Source organism: Myotis nattereri (assembly GCF_964212035.1).
Source record: "Myotis nattereri genome assembly, chromosome: 17".
Classification (NCBI taxonomy): Eukaryota; Metazoa; Chordata; class Mammalia; order Chiroptera; family Vespertilionidae; genus Myotis; species Myotis nattereri.
This window is the reverse complement of record NC_138092.1, coordinates 28,010,886-28,025,037: the sequence shown is the minus strand read 5'-3', so window position 1 is coordinate 28,025,037 and position 14,152 is coordinate 28,010,886.

Below are 14,152 nucleotides of genomic sequence, written 5' to 3'. Positions count from 1 at the left end.
GACAGGGTGAGAGTCCCACTTGCACTGGGAGACAAAGCTCACAGAGTGAGGTGTGAAGAACAGACCAGAGAACGACTGGTGGGTGGCATAGTCATGAAGAGGGTACGGGAGAGGCGGAGGTAGAGAGTTCTCAGGCCATGTTCCAGGTCACTAGGGTGGACTCATCCTTTGGAGCTTTTTCTTACTTTCTGTTTTATTCTGTGCCCTAAACACACTACTCATCCAACTAATGTTTCTTGGCCTGATAAGTAGGGTGACTATGGGACTACGAATAAAAGAAATGAGATGAGGTTAAAAGAGCTGGTTGAGCTCAGGCCATTGAGAGGCAAGAATTTGGAATACATGGAAGGATAGGGCAATTATTAGAAATTTTAGGTAAATTATTCAGATGGTGCATAGAGAAGATTGGAAAGAAGAAATTTAAGACAAAGAGACAAAGTAGGAAATTCTGCATCAATTAGAGTAATGGAGGAATGATAAACTAGTAATTAATAAGATTAACAAATGATTAGAAACATCCATTGGCAGATGAATGGATGAATAAATATAGTATATACATACAACAGATATCATTCAGCCTTAAAAAGGAAGAAAATTCTAACATGCTGCAACATGCATGAGCCTGGCAGACATTATGCTAAGTGAAATAAGCCAGACATAAAAGGACAAGTACTGCACAATTCAGCTTATATGAGGTACCTAGAGTAGTCAAATTCATAAATACAGAAAATAGAATAGAGGCTGCCAGGAGCTAGAGCAGCGGTTCTCAACCTGTGGGTCGCGACCCCTTTGGGGTCGAACGACTCTTTCACAGGAGTCGCCTAAGAACATCGGAAAACACATATATAATTACATATTGTTTTTGTGATTAACCACTATGCTTTAATTATGTTCAATTTGTAACAATGAAATTGGGGTCACCACAACATGAGGAACTGTATTAAAGGGTGGCGGCATTAAGAAGGTTGAGAACCACTGGGCTAGAGGAAGTAGAAAGCTATTGTTTAATGGATATTGAGTTTCAGTTTGGGATGACAAAAGTTCTGGAGATGGATAGTGGCGATGGTTGCACAACAATGTGAGTACACTTAATATCACCAATCTGTCCACTTAAAAATGATTAAATTGGTACATTTTATGTTTTGTATATTTTACTGTAACCTAAACAAACAAATAAACTATTAGATATGGGTCAGAGAAAAGTGAGAGATGGAAGATGGTTCTGCATTTTGGACTTGAAGGAATGGGGGATGGCTGAAAAGAGAGGTCAGGAGGCTAGCTGAAGTGCAGGAGTATATTTTTGGAGTGGATTTAAAGGTGCCTGTGACCATTTCAATTGACCAGTAGGCATTGGGTCTCCATCAACTGGACCTCAGGCAAGGAGAACACCTGAGAGGAGAGAATTCACAAAGAGGTCAGGCTGAACCAATCAGGCAACAGATTCATGCCACCGGCTCGCTGAGGTGCTTGGTTCATTTATTCACTACTTGCATATTTCAAAGGGAAATAATAGTCTGGGTTGTAACCTTTGGGGATATATCTTTAAGGCTGCTTTGAAGGAATTCATACACAGAAAATTTATTAGTTCCTCCTCAGTGCTGGGAATTGCCTTGCGTTTTTCCCTCTGTGGATAAACCTCTTTCCTGAGGCTGAGTTCTTTCACCCTCCAGCACAGGCCTGGGTGTTGGACTGAGCAGATACAATGGCCCAAACCTGCCTTCACATAGGCGCCACAGGGCCCAGCAGGACTATGCCCTTGACACCACCCTAAGCAACCTTGATAAAGTGGGTGACCATTTCTGTGGGCTCATGGAGAGATTTCCAGATGCCTTATCGAGGCCCTGGAATCAGCGGCTCAAGCCTGACTCACCCCCACGCTTGCCAGCAGATCCTGGAGGCCCACAATGTGAGGAAATCAGCAATACACAATTGGGGAGGTCTTTTGTGTGGTAACTGAGCTTCACTTTTCCTGGCTCTAAATAGCACCTATGCTATGACAACATGACGTGCAGGGGCACTTCTGTTTCAGTTGTTCAGTAGCAACCTACTACAGTTTTATGTTACACTGAAGGACAAGGGATGTTTCCCTTAGTATTATGGCTTCGTCTACAAAATGATTAAAATATCCATCCTCTGTAAAGTACAGCATAGGAAATGTAGTCAATAATATTGTAATAACTATGTTTGGTGCCACTAGACTTATGGGGGTGATCACTTTGTAAGTTATATAGATGTCTAATTTCTATGTTGTATACCAGAAACTAATATAATATTAGTATGTCAACTGTAATTCAAAAATAAAAAATATATACTTAAAGAAAATACCTGGCAGCTCAGCTCAGTCCCTGTCATGGAGAGTCCCTCCCTCCCGGCTGCTTTTGCTCCTTCTGCTCTGGGCCTGGGCCTCAGCACCAGGCAATGCCTCTTCTGATGCACCACCATTGGTCATTGAGGTCGTGAAGCGCACAGTGAACATGAGCAGCCACCTGGCCAAGTGCAGTCACTTGGATGCAGATGTTTATTAGCGGAATAAGACTGGCTATATTTCCACCAGCCACCTCCTTATTTTGGATGATTCCATAGAAATGGAGATCCGGCCTTGTTTCCCTCTTTTGGGAGGGTGGAAGACCCACTACATCATTGGCTACAACCTCCCAAGTTTTAAGTATCTCTATAATTTGAGAGACCAAACCTCTATAATATGCACTGAAGATGAGGTTTGTGGACCACGTGTTTAATGAACACGTGATAGATTCTCTGGCTGTGAAGATCATCTTGCCCTGAAGAGCCAAGAACATCCAAACTGACAGCCCCTAAGAAATCAGACGTGCCCCAGATAAGCTGCACTACACCTACTTAGACACATCTGGCTGCCCTGTGATTGTTTCCTAAAAAGAATAATCTGGTAGAACAGGACACTGTGGTGTACTACGCGTTCAACAAGGTGCCCCTGCTGGTAGTGCTGACATTCAGGGACTGCTAATACCCAAGGACACTCTTTGCAGATACTTACATTCCTCACCTCAGGACTCCACTAGAGCCACGAAGAAGCACTGCCGGCCCTTCTAGAGGTATGCTGCCCTAAAATGGGTGATCACCTCTCAGTAGCTTTACAGAGAGGTTTGTGGGGACCAAACACCAACGAAGGGAGAGCCCAGGATATTTTCCAGAAAAGTATTCTAAAGTCACTTTAATATTCTCCATATTGGGCAATGGGAACTCTAATAGGAGAATATTGTTTGCTTAAGTATGTGCTATGCTTTCTCTAACACGAACATGGAAACTTCACCTTAAACAAATTGATCTTTTAAGGGAGGGGATGAACAAATGTCTGAATCAAAGACAAAAGAAAACAAAAGTGGCTTAAATGGTCAAAAATGCTCTATCCTCGCATTTTCACCTGGCCTGCTTTCTGATAGTTTTGCAGTCCAAATTGCTCACCACCACTTGCAGGTGGGTTAATGTACTCTCCAGCTCATGGCTATTCTCCCTTAAACACAAGGGCTCCCTGGGCCCAGCTACTGCTTCCTCCACCAGCAACTCCTCCCTGATTCCCTACGGTGTCCTGGCTGACACACATCACCACTGTGGATGGGCTGCAGCAGCAGACACTGGGCTCCCTCTAGGATGGTTTTGCATGGGAAAGATCTGTCAACGATTCAGCTCAGGCAGTATATTTCCTTTGATTTTCCATAGGATTGTCCAGCTCTGGGAAGTAAGGCCGACCTCAGAGCCTGAACTTCCTCCGCTGACAAATGGGTCCCCCATCACACATTGTTTTGGGTACCTGAAGGGACTATTTTAAGGCATTTGGTTATGATGTCAGTGAAAATGGTCCACAATTTATAAGACACCACCACAAGAAGACCATCAAGGACAAATTGTTCGTTGACAATTCCAAAAGTATTTAAGAGTAGTTACTTTGCAAAAAAGTTTGAAATGTCCTAAAATCTTACACTCATATGTGAAAGAAACTTGATAGTTTTCCCAAATTTGGCAATAATTGTTAAGATTTAGATGATATTACCAATAACAAATTGTGAAATGGAAAAAAATGTGTAGGTAATATAATCAATAATATTGTAATAGCTATGCATGGTGGATACTTAAAATATTGGGGAATTACTCTGTAAAGTATATGATTCTCTAACTTCTATGCTGTACACCTGAAACTAAAACAAAATAATATTGAATGTCAACTTTAATTGAATAATAAAATTTTAAAAACTTTTTAAAAATCTGCCAACCATGCTAGAGGAAAGAGTTATTTATCTTTATATTCTCTTTAAGAAAAATTCTCTTATAAAACCTGTGTAATATAGAGAGGCACTTAAAAAGTATGTTATCAAAAAACATAAGAAAGTGCTATAGAGATATGTCAAACAATTGGTTAATAAAATATATTGTGAAGTTTTTCTGATTTGTGGTCTTTTTGTGATGCATTGTTAAGTTTTTTAGACTTGTAATTTGTAGTGCTTCTTTTCTCATTAAAAAATATTTATACATAACACACCCATACACAGAGTACTGAAAGTACACATGTAGTAATATTAGGTATTGATTTAAATACTCAGTAGTGATTTTTTGTAATTATTGTTCTTTTTTAAAATTCTCACAGAATAGCTCTGACTGACTCAGTGGATAGAGTGTCAGCCTGTGGACTGAAAGGTCCCAGGTTCGATTCCGGTCAAGGGCATGTACCTTGGTTGCGGGCACATCCCCAGGAGAGGGTGTGCAGGAGGCAGCTGATCAATCTTTCTCTCTCATCAATGTTTCTAACTCTCTGTCTCTCTCCCTTCCTCTCTGTAAAAAATCAATAAAATATATTTTAAAAAAATTCTCACAGAATAAGTATATTAAAATATTTATCTTTTCTCATATTTTGGCTATCCTGTTATGTTAATAGATTCAACTTGTTAATTTATAGTTGGGTAGCAATTATCTATTCTTTTCTTTAATAAATCATCTTTCTAACTTAAAATATATATTACCTTTAATATTTTAATTCATGGCTACATGTTTATTTTTATATCTAGACAAAATATCTAAAATTCCTAACCAAAAAATTATACTCATCAAAACAAAAATAACCCTATTTATTATTAATATCAGGGCATCATAATAAACTCTGAGTTATAAATTCTGTAATTTAAATTTATGCCTCTTGCCTGTGTTTTACTGGTGGAAAAGGTGTTTAATAAACACACAAATTAATATGTCAGCCCTAGAAGAATACTATGTATTCAAACTATCTCAAAAAGATAACAAACTAATATTCTCTAAAAATCATTGACTAGTCAGGACATTTCTGATTGCAAATGACAGAAAATCCAACTGAAATTAATAAAAACAAAGCTTCCTGGTCATAAGTGGGAACTGTGGGGAGGAGAAGCTGGCAGGGGATCCAGGTCTGGACACCACAGCCTTGGTCACCTCTTTGTTGGCTCCATTCTCTCTCTTATTTTCTTTTTCAATATATCATTACTGATTTCAGAGAGGAAGGGAAAGGGAGAATTAGAAACATCGATGATGAGAGAATCATTGACTGGCTGCCTCCTGCACGCCCCCTACTGGGGATCAAGCCTGCAACCCAGGCATGTGTCCTTGACCAGAATCAAACCCGAGACCTTTCAGTCTGCAGGCCGATGCTCTATGCACTGAGCCAAACCAGCTAGGTCTTGGCTCCATTTTCAAATAGGCGATCCCTTCCAGCAACTCCAGGATTACAACTCAGAACCCCAAATCCAGCTGAAGAAAATCAGTGTGCCTTTCTGGCAACAGCTAGGTCTTCTTGGCTTTGATGAACTTACCTAGCACACAGCACTGGGGCTAGAAAGAGACACTATGCCAATGTAGCAGGACTGAGATGGGATGCTGTTTTATTAAAACAGGAAGATAGACCATAGGGAGGAAAAGAATTGCTCAGTATGATTATGAAGCGTAAAAGAATCCATCTGGTATTAAACATAGGAAAGTGGTTTTGTAGATGCTGCCTCTGAGACATTGTGTATGTGGTGTGGGATATGCATGTGTGGTGTGTGGTCTGTGTGGTGTATGTGGTATGTGGTATTGCTGTATTGTGTGGTATGTGTAATGCGCACCTGTATGGTGTGTGGTGTGTGGTGTGTGTGGTATGTGGGGTGTGTGTGTGTGAGTGTGGTGCCTACATGGAGAACAAAATGTCCACAGTAAAACAGACCTGCTGCTCAGGGGAATTAGAGAGGCCTTCTAAGGCTGTCAGGAATGTAGCTCCAGTAAGGTCACGGTTAAATGTTGAAGCATTATAAATTAGATTGGGGGTGGGGGGGTAGGGGGGCAGGGAAGCCATCTGGCAAAGCAAACAGTTAGGGTGGGAGTTGTGGAAAAGAAATGTAGATCTCAGAGTCCAAAGTGGACATGCTGACTTTTCATGTGGTTCACTAACTCTACTTTGTGGCCTTCATAAATTTCACTCAGAATTAATGTCAATGAAATTAATGAAATCACAGGCTGTTCAACAAAAGAAGTATCAATCTGTAGTTTTCCATTGGGTCAATGAGACCTCAACTTATAATAAGTATGCTTCATATCTACAAGAGCTGAGCGCTGAGTTTGCTTAAAGTACCTGTCAGGAACTTCATAAAAATTCTTTATAGTGATCTTTCTTATCAAAGTTCAGGTGACTTTTGGAGTTAGAAATCCTGATTCAAAGACCAAAAAAAAAAAAAAAAGACAAAAGAATCCACAAATAAACAACAAAAAAAACCACCTTGGTTTAGCAAATCAGTTTCAATTTCTACAATCTAGAATAAAATCCTCCTTCAACTTAATTAAAAGATGTTTGTAAAAAATATTTGTACTTTTATTGTTCCAAATAGAAAGAGAAAATGGAGAAAACAATGGCCCTTTAAAACACATCACTTCAAAAACTTGAGATAAAAAATAAACATTATAGAGATGTTATTATATGTGTTTCTTTCCTAAAGGCAAATGCATATGTGTCCAAATGCATATGTGAATCTGAGTGTATCAATAACATACTTAACTTGAAGACATTGCTAAGAAAATTTCTATTAGTATACTATATCACTTTTCCATAATATTATATAAGTTAGAAAGTAGAATTGTGTTTCACTTAAGTAAAAATATTCATATGCATTATCCTATATAATAAAAGGCTAATAAGCAAATTGTCTCCTCCACCAGAAGTTTGACCTGTGGCCTCTCCCCCTGGCTGGCCCAATCCCCAGCTGCGCCCCCCATAGGAGGCAGGGCCTGCTGGCCAACCTCTCACATCCTTTCCCCCCAGCTGGCCCAGCCTGATCGGCCCTGATTGGGGTGAGCCAGCCGGACCCCACCCATGCACGAATTCGTGCACCAGGCTTCTAGTATAAAATATAATAATGATCAAGTCCACATTAAAGAAAAATACTACATGCTTGTTCTAGATAAAAACAAACAAACAAAAACCACAATAACAAGTCTGGCCAGTTATACCTCGGTGGTTGAGCATCAACCTATGAACCAGGAGGTCATGGTTCGATTCTCTGTCAGGGCACATGCCTAGGATGCGGCTGGATCCCCAGTGACAGTTGTGCAGAAGGTAGCCAATCAATGATTCTCTCTCATCATTGATATTTCTATCTCTCTCTCTCTATCCCTTCCTCTCTGAAGTAAATAAAAATATATTTAAAAATAAAAAAACAATAATAAAACCCAGCCAGCATGACTTAGTGGTTGAGCAATGACCTATGAACCAGGAGGTCATGGTTTGATCCCGGTCAGGACGTATGCCCTGGCTGTGGGCTTGATCCCCAGTGAGGATCATACAGGAGGCAGCCAATCAATGATTCTCTCTCACCATTGATGTTTCTATCTCTCTCTCTCTCTCCTTTCCTTTCTGAAATCAATAAAATTATATTTTAAAAAATTAAAAAGAAAACAATAACAAAAATGAGATAAAATTTACACTGGAAATTTACATTTTTATTTCTTTGCCAGGTTTACAATTTACTGCTTAGAGATATAATTTAGGTTATTATCACCTTTATTTCTCTATGTAGAGATGCCTGTTCTCTATTAATTATTCTACAAAATGGAGAACTAGCAGTGATCTTAAGAAAGGAAGAATCAACTTACTGTTCTCACAATTAAAGAATTTTAAATTTTCTTTCCATTAGAGTTTGTCTCTCTGGATCCAGTTGCCTTGTGTCTTGCTAATGTGAACTCTTCTTTCCACCTAAATACAGGTTCTTCTCTAGGATCATCGTAGATTTTTGTCTGGGCCTCTACATCGTTGCTGAGAAATAGTCTGTCTATCTAGCTTCCCTAACATGTGCCACCTGCTCTGTCTTTAGACCATCCTAACTTCTTCCCCCAAGGAAGAGATGGAATATTTTGTCTCCAAGTGAGGTATCCCATGCTTGGCTTCAGCATCAATTGCCGGCAAAGCCCCTCACCTAAAATGACATTAAAATCCCACAGGTTGGAGCTGAGAGCCACCATCCAATATGGCTGCCAGTAGTTCCTAATATGCCACTTGTTAGAAGTATTGACTCACATTATAACTAGAACTCTGTAACTAGCCTATGAAGAAGAAAGTAAGATTATCTTGCTGCAAAGCTACTAGTTGATGAGAATGGTTGAAGAGTACTTGCTGATAAAGCAATGCTTTGGAGCTCTAATAACATAGCGTTTGTCATGACTCACTGAAATTTAACTTTGTATTTTCTCTGAGAGTATTTGCTAGGGAAAATTTTTTAAGTAACCAAAGGAAAGTGTAGCCTGCTTTAAAATAGAGTTAATAAGCATGAACTCCTAGAAGATCATCATATACAAATATTGCTATTAAACCACATACTGTTAATGTGATAATCACTAGTGATTTCTACCTTATTATTAGGTGATAATACTAAAAAATATTACTGTACATTGATATCACCTACCTACATCTTTTTTTTTTTTTGAGAGGAAGGGAGAGAGAGAGAAACATCAATGAAGACAGAGATTCAATGATTGGCTGCCTCCTACACGCCTCACACTGGGGATAGAGCCCACAACCCTGGGGATGTGCCTGACCAGGAATCGAACCATGACCTCCTCGTTCACAGGTTGACACTTAACCACTGAGCCACACCATCTGGGCACCTATCTGCATCTTTATATTTATTAAATAAAATAACCAAATGTGTTTCTACCTTCTCTTTTCTTTGAGTAGAGATACTCTACAAACATAAAATTAATAAAATTATATTTCTTAAAATATTCTACATGTCAAATTTTTTGCCTATATCTATGCAATATGTACTTTGGTAAATTTCTTCATAACAGTCCCTACCAAAGAATTAAATCAGATTTAGTTTCTTGTGGATGGTGGATGTATAGTATGGATGTTTTATGAATTGATTGCTGCAGTCAGTGGTTGATTAAAATTGTTCTGGTTTTGCCCAGCCGGTGTGGCTCAGTGGTTGAGCATTGACCTATGAACCAGGAGGTTGAGGTTCAATTCCCCATCAGGGCACATGCCCTGTAGGGAGCGTGCAGGAAGCAGCTGATCAATGATTCTTTCTCATCATTGGTGTCTCCATCTCTCCCTTTCCCTTTCTCTCTGAAATCAATAAAAATATATTTTTTTAAAATATTGTTCTGGTTTCTTTATTAGGAAGATAGAATTTTGGCTTTTTAAAAGGAGAAGGTCAGTGGAGTGATCAGAATGTTGCAGATAGTGGTGATGGTTGCAAAACATTGTGAATTTACTAAGTGTCACTTTAAAATAATTGAAATGATGAATTTCTAAGTTGTATGCAGTTTACTACAATAAAAAAAAACCAGGGTATTTTATTCTGTCTTCCTCTAACAGTATCTCTCTCTTTTTTTTTAATGTTTATCTTCCTTTTTCCCCTCTGGTAGTAGTATCTGATCAGAGGTGGATGACACCTAATTTAAATCTTAATTATAGAACATAGTTTAGGAGATGATTCCAAGAGGAACAGGAAACATGCTACTTTATCAGAAAGCTATCAGCAATTTAGCATCTCTCTATTTGTGGACATTTGGCTTATAATATTCACTTTGTTTATAACACTGAGCTCCCATCAGTCCAAAATATAAAAAAGGGATACAGATACACTCTGGTCTACACTCCAGACACACTTCCCTGGGCAAACTGGCCCTCCCTCTGGGCAGTGGTTGGCTTTCTAGACGACACATAAACAAGTGTCTTTGACAGAAAGGCCAAGTGGCTCCAGGTCCTGACGATAGCACACACTAACAAAGCAGGGAAGTCGAGACTCCGGTTTATTTACAAAGCCTACGTGCTAGAAAGACAGAGATAAAGCCTTTCCCAGCTAGCACAGTGATGCTCTCCTTTCTCCTGTCTCCCAGAGAGTAACCTAGCTGAGAAGCCAACAGAAAAGCGGCAGAGCATTGCTTAGCCTTGGCCGCAGGGCCAGAAATTGTCAGATTCTGGCCCCCATGGAAGGAGAATACACAAACTCAAGGAGGGGCCAATCTCCCCTCCTAAACATTTCTTCAGTAAGCACCTATTAAATACAATAATCAAGAGGTGCCAACACTTTAGACTCCATCTAGTAGGCAAAGAATAGAATGCTGCTGTGTCCAGATAAACTATGGAGAACCATCTGGTAGCTTAATGCTTCTTCCGCCTTAAAAGAGCTTTATTCTTGTAATGGAATATCTATGCAGAAGTTTTACTAGAAAGGGCTTGAGAGACTAACCTAGAAAGACCAGAAGCCTCATACCTTATCCTCCCCATCCAGTGCCTGATGCTACAACAAATTCCCCCAAGGCTTGGTCTGCTGTATACACACGTCTGACAAATAACACCAGTTCCACATGGTCCAAAGTTTTCTCTCAAATTAGTGTAGCAGTAGACATCTCTACCCACACCCCTAAGACACACACAACCTTGCTCTTCAGTCATTCACTAAGTGCTCTGTGCCCACTCTTGTGTTAGGTGCTGGAATAGAGCCATGAATAGAACAAGGTCCAGCTTTTGAGGTTCAGGGTTTAGTAAGGGAGAAGAGAAACAAACAGGTATTTAAATGATAGTGTGATTTGGGGGACTATGATCCAGAAGTGCACACAGGCCCAAAGAGACCAGGAGAGTTGGCCTACCTCCCTCCAAGCTCAGCACATAGAAAGAGGGGATTCTGTTTCCACCTCCTTTAGAATGGAATCGTGCGTGCGCTGAAGCAAGGTGAGCAGGAACAGTCTGGAGGAACCAGCCAGGGCCCTGCCCAAGTTCAGTGTGAGCAGACAGTGTAGCATCCCTTCACCCATGCTTCCACTTGAGTCCTCTTGGCCACTTGGGCATCACTTTTCAAACAATGAGAACCAATTATCTGAAAGAAGATAGAAATTAAAAACACTTAGATCAATTGAGGCAAAGGACCAGTTTAATGGTGATTTAAATATTAAGATTTAAATATCAACGTGCACATGAGCTAAATTCTAGAACCACAAGTAAAAGTCCAGAAATGGCTTATTTGTCTCATTTTATTTACAAGAAAGAAATACTGGTAGTTAGCTTCTCTGAATTGCAGAATCTAGCTAGGAAAAGAAGTAAAGGTGAGGGGGGAGAGAAAGAAAAGGGGAAGAAGGAAGGGAAGGAGAGGAGGGGAGAGCAGTGAGGTTGAGAGAGAGGAAGGCAGGGAGAAGAGGAGCCAAGGAGGGGAAGGGAGGATGGGCACCCTAGCCACGCACTGACCTCGTCTCTCTCCATTAGTCAAAATTCTTTGCTTCAAAGGGAACTAACATACTAACCCAACTACCTCTTGGGTCATGACTGGGCTATGCACATAAATTATAAAATGAATTCTACAGGAATAGATATTACCCAAATTTTATCAATCAGAGAGTAGGGGCTCAGGATGTGAACGATTTGCCCAAAATGACATAGCTAATAAGTGACAGAACCCATGTGGTATTAGCTTGCCATGTGATACTGTAGAAAATAAGCTAAATTCACTGAAACCGGTTTGGCTCAGTGGATAGAGTGTCGGCCTGCAGACTGAAGGGTCCCAGGTTCAATTCCGGTCAGGGGCATGTACCTTGGCTGCGGGCACATCCCCAGTGGGAGATGTGCAGGAGACAGCTGATCGATGTTTCTCTCTCATCGATGTTTCTAACTCTCTATCTCTCTCCCTTCCTCTCTGTAAAAAAATCAATAAAATATATATTAAAGAAAATAAGCTAAATTCGATGACTTGACTAAGCTTAAATTCCACAATTAAACCAAAATGTGTAGAGTCACTATTACCATGTTCAGTAACCCTTGGTGTCAGCCCTCAATTCCTTCCTCTCTTGACCCCCACAGCCGGTCACGAAATCCTAACACTCTATGTCTCAACTCTGGCTGCATCTCTCCATCCCCATATCCTCCTTCCCCTTTGAGACCCATCTCTGTGGACTGTGTCCAAGGCCTTCTCAGGTCTCTCTGACTCTGCTACCAGAGGCTGTGTGGTTAGGCGGCAGGAACAATGGTCATGTCACTCTTTGTCAAACCTCTACTGGGTCCTTACTGCCCTCAGGAAACAAATATGCGCTTGAACAGACAGTCCTAGATCATTTTTGGAGCCAGCAGTGGTCAAAGGATACAAACTTTCAGTTCCAAGATGAATAAGATCTGGGGATCTAATAGTGACAATAGTTAATAACACCGTATTGTTATACTTAAAACTTGTTGAGAGTAGATCTTAAGTGTTCTTACCACACACAAAAGTGGAAACTATGTGAGGTGATGAATGTGTTAATTAACTTGATTGTGCCAATCATTGCACATGTACATGTGATTAAATCCTCTTGTTTTGCAGCTTAAAAATCACATTGTACAACCTAAATATATACAACCTTGGCATGTCGTACCTCAATAAAGCTGGAAAAAAAATTACTTCTCTTCCCAGCTCTCTTAAAATAGTAGCTCTTTACTTATTTCAAAGTTATTATGAGGACTAAAGGAAATACTATGTGAGATAGTGTATATAAAGTTATCTTTATTCCTTGCCAGAAAGTTTTTTTTTCTCTGCTTTCCTCTTTCTTTTTTCTCTCCTGTGCATCCAGAGTTGGTGAATTTCATGAAATGGTAATAATGGCCGCCTGTGCTTATGTAAATAAACATGTTTAGTGCTGACTCTGTGATGGCACTGTGAAGAGTACTTTACAGATATCAACTCATTTATTTTATTTCATTTTCTCCATCACCGTTTATCTCCCCTCTGCCCTCTTCCACCTCACCGTCCCCGCAATCACCACACTGTTGTCCATGTCTGTGAGTTCTCTTTTTCTTTTTTGCTCAACCTCTCAACTTCTCCCCAAACTCTACTCCACCCCCACTCCCCCACTCCCCAACACACAACAGAACTGTCGGCCTGCTCTCTATCCATGAGTGTGTCTCTAGATATTAACTCATTTAAATCTGCAAAGGAAACTCCTAAGAACTGTTTGAAATATCACTATTCTTATTCCCATTTTTATAGATACAGTAATCCCCCGTATCCATGATTTTGCTCTCTGTGGTTTCAGTTACTTGCAGTCAACCTCAGTCTGGAAATATTAAATGGAAAATTCCAGAAATAAATAATTCATAAATTTAAAAATTGCAAGCTGTTCTGAGTAGCATGATGAAATCTCATGCTGTCCCACTCCGTCCAGCGTATTCACGCTGTAGATGCTGCCTGCCTGTTAGTCACTGAGGACCCATCTGGGTTAGCAGATCAACTGTAGCAGTATCACAGTGTTTGTGTTCAGGTAACTCTTATTTTATCTAATAGTGGCCCCAAAGCCATTCGCGTATCTTTTATTTCAGTATAGTATTATAATTGTTCTATTTTATTATTAGTTACTGTTGCTAATTTCTTACTGTGTCTAATTCATAAGTTAAACTTTATCATAGGTATGTGTGTACAGAAGAAAACTTAGTATAAATAGGGGTCAGTACTCTCTGCTGGGTGTCTTGGAAGATATCCCCCATGGATATTCGGGGAAAACTGTACATTAAAACTGAGGTGACAGGGTTAGTAACCTGCCCAAAGTCATAGAGCTGGACTAATGTAGGCAGGCTAACTCTTTAGCCTGGGAACTTTCCTACTTGGTAATTTGGGGGTAAAAGAATTAGCTCCATTAATGCCAACCCCTCTTTCTCTAGTTAAACGAG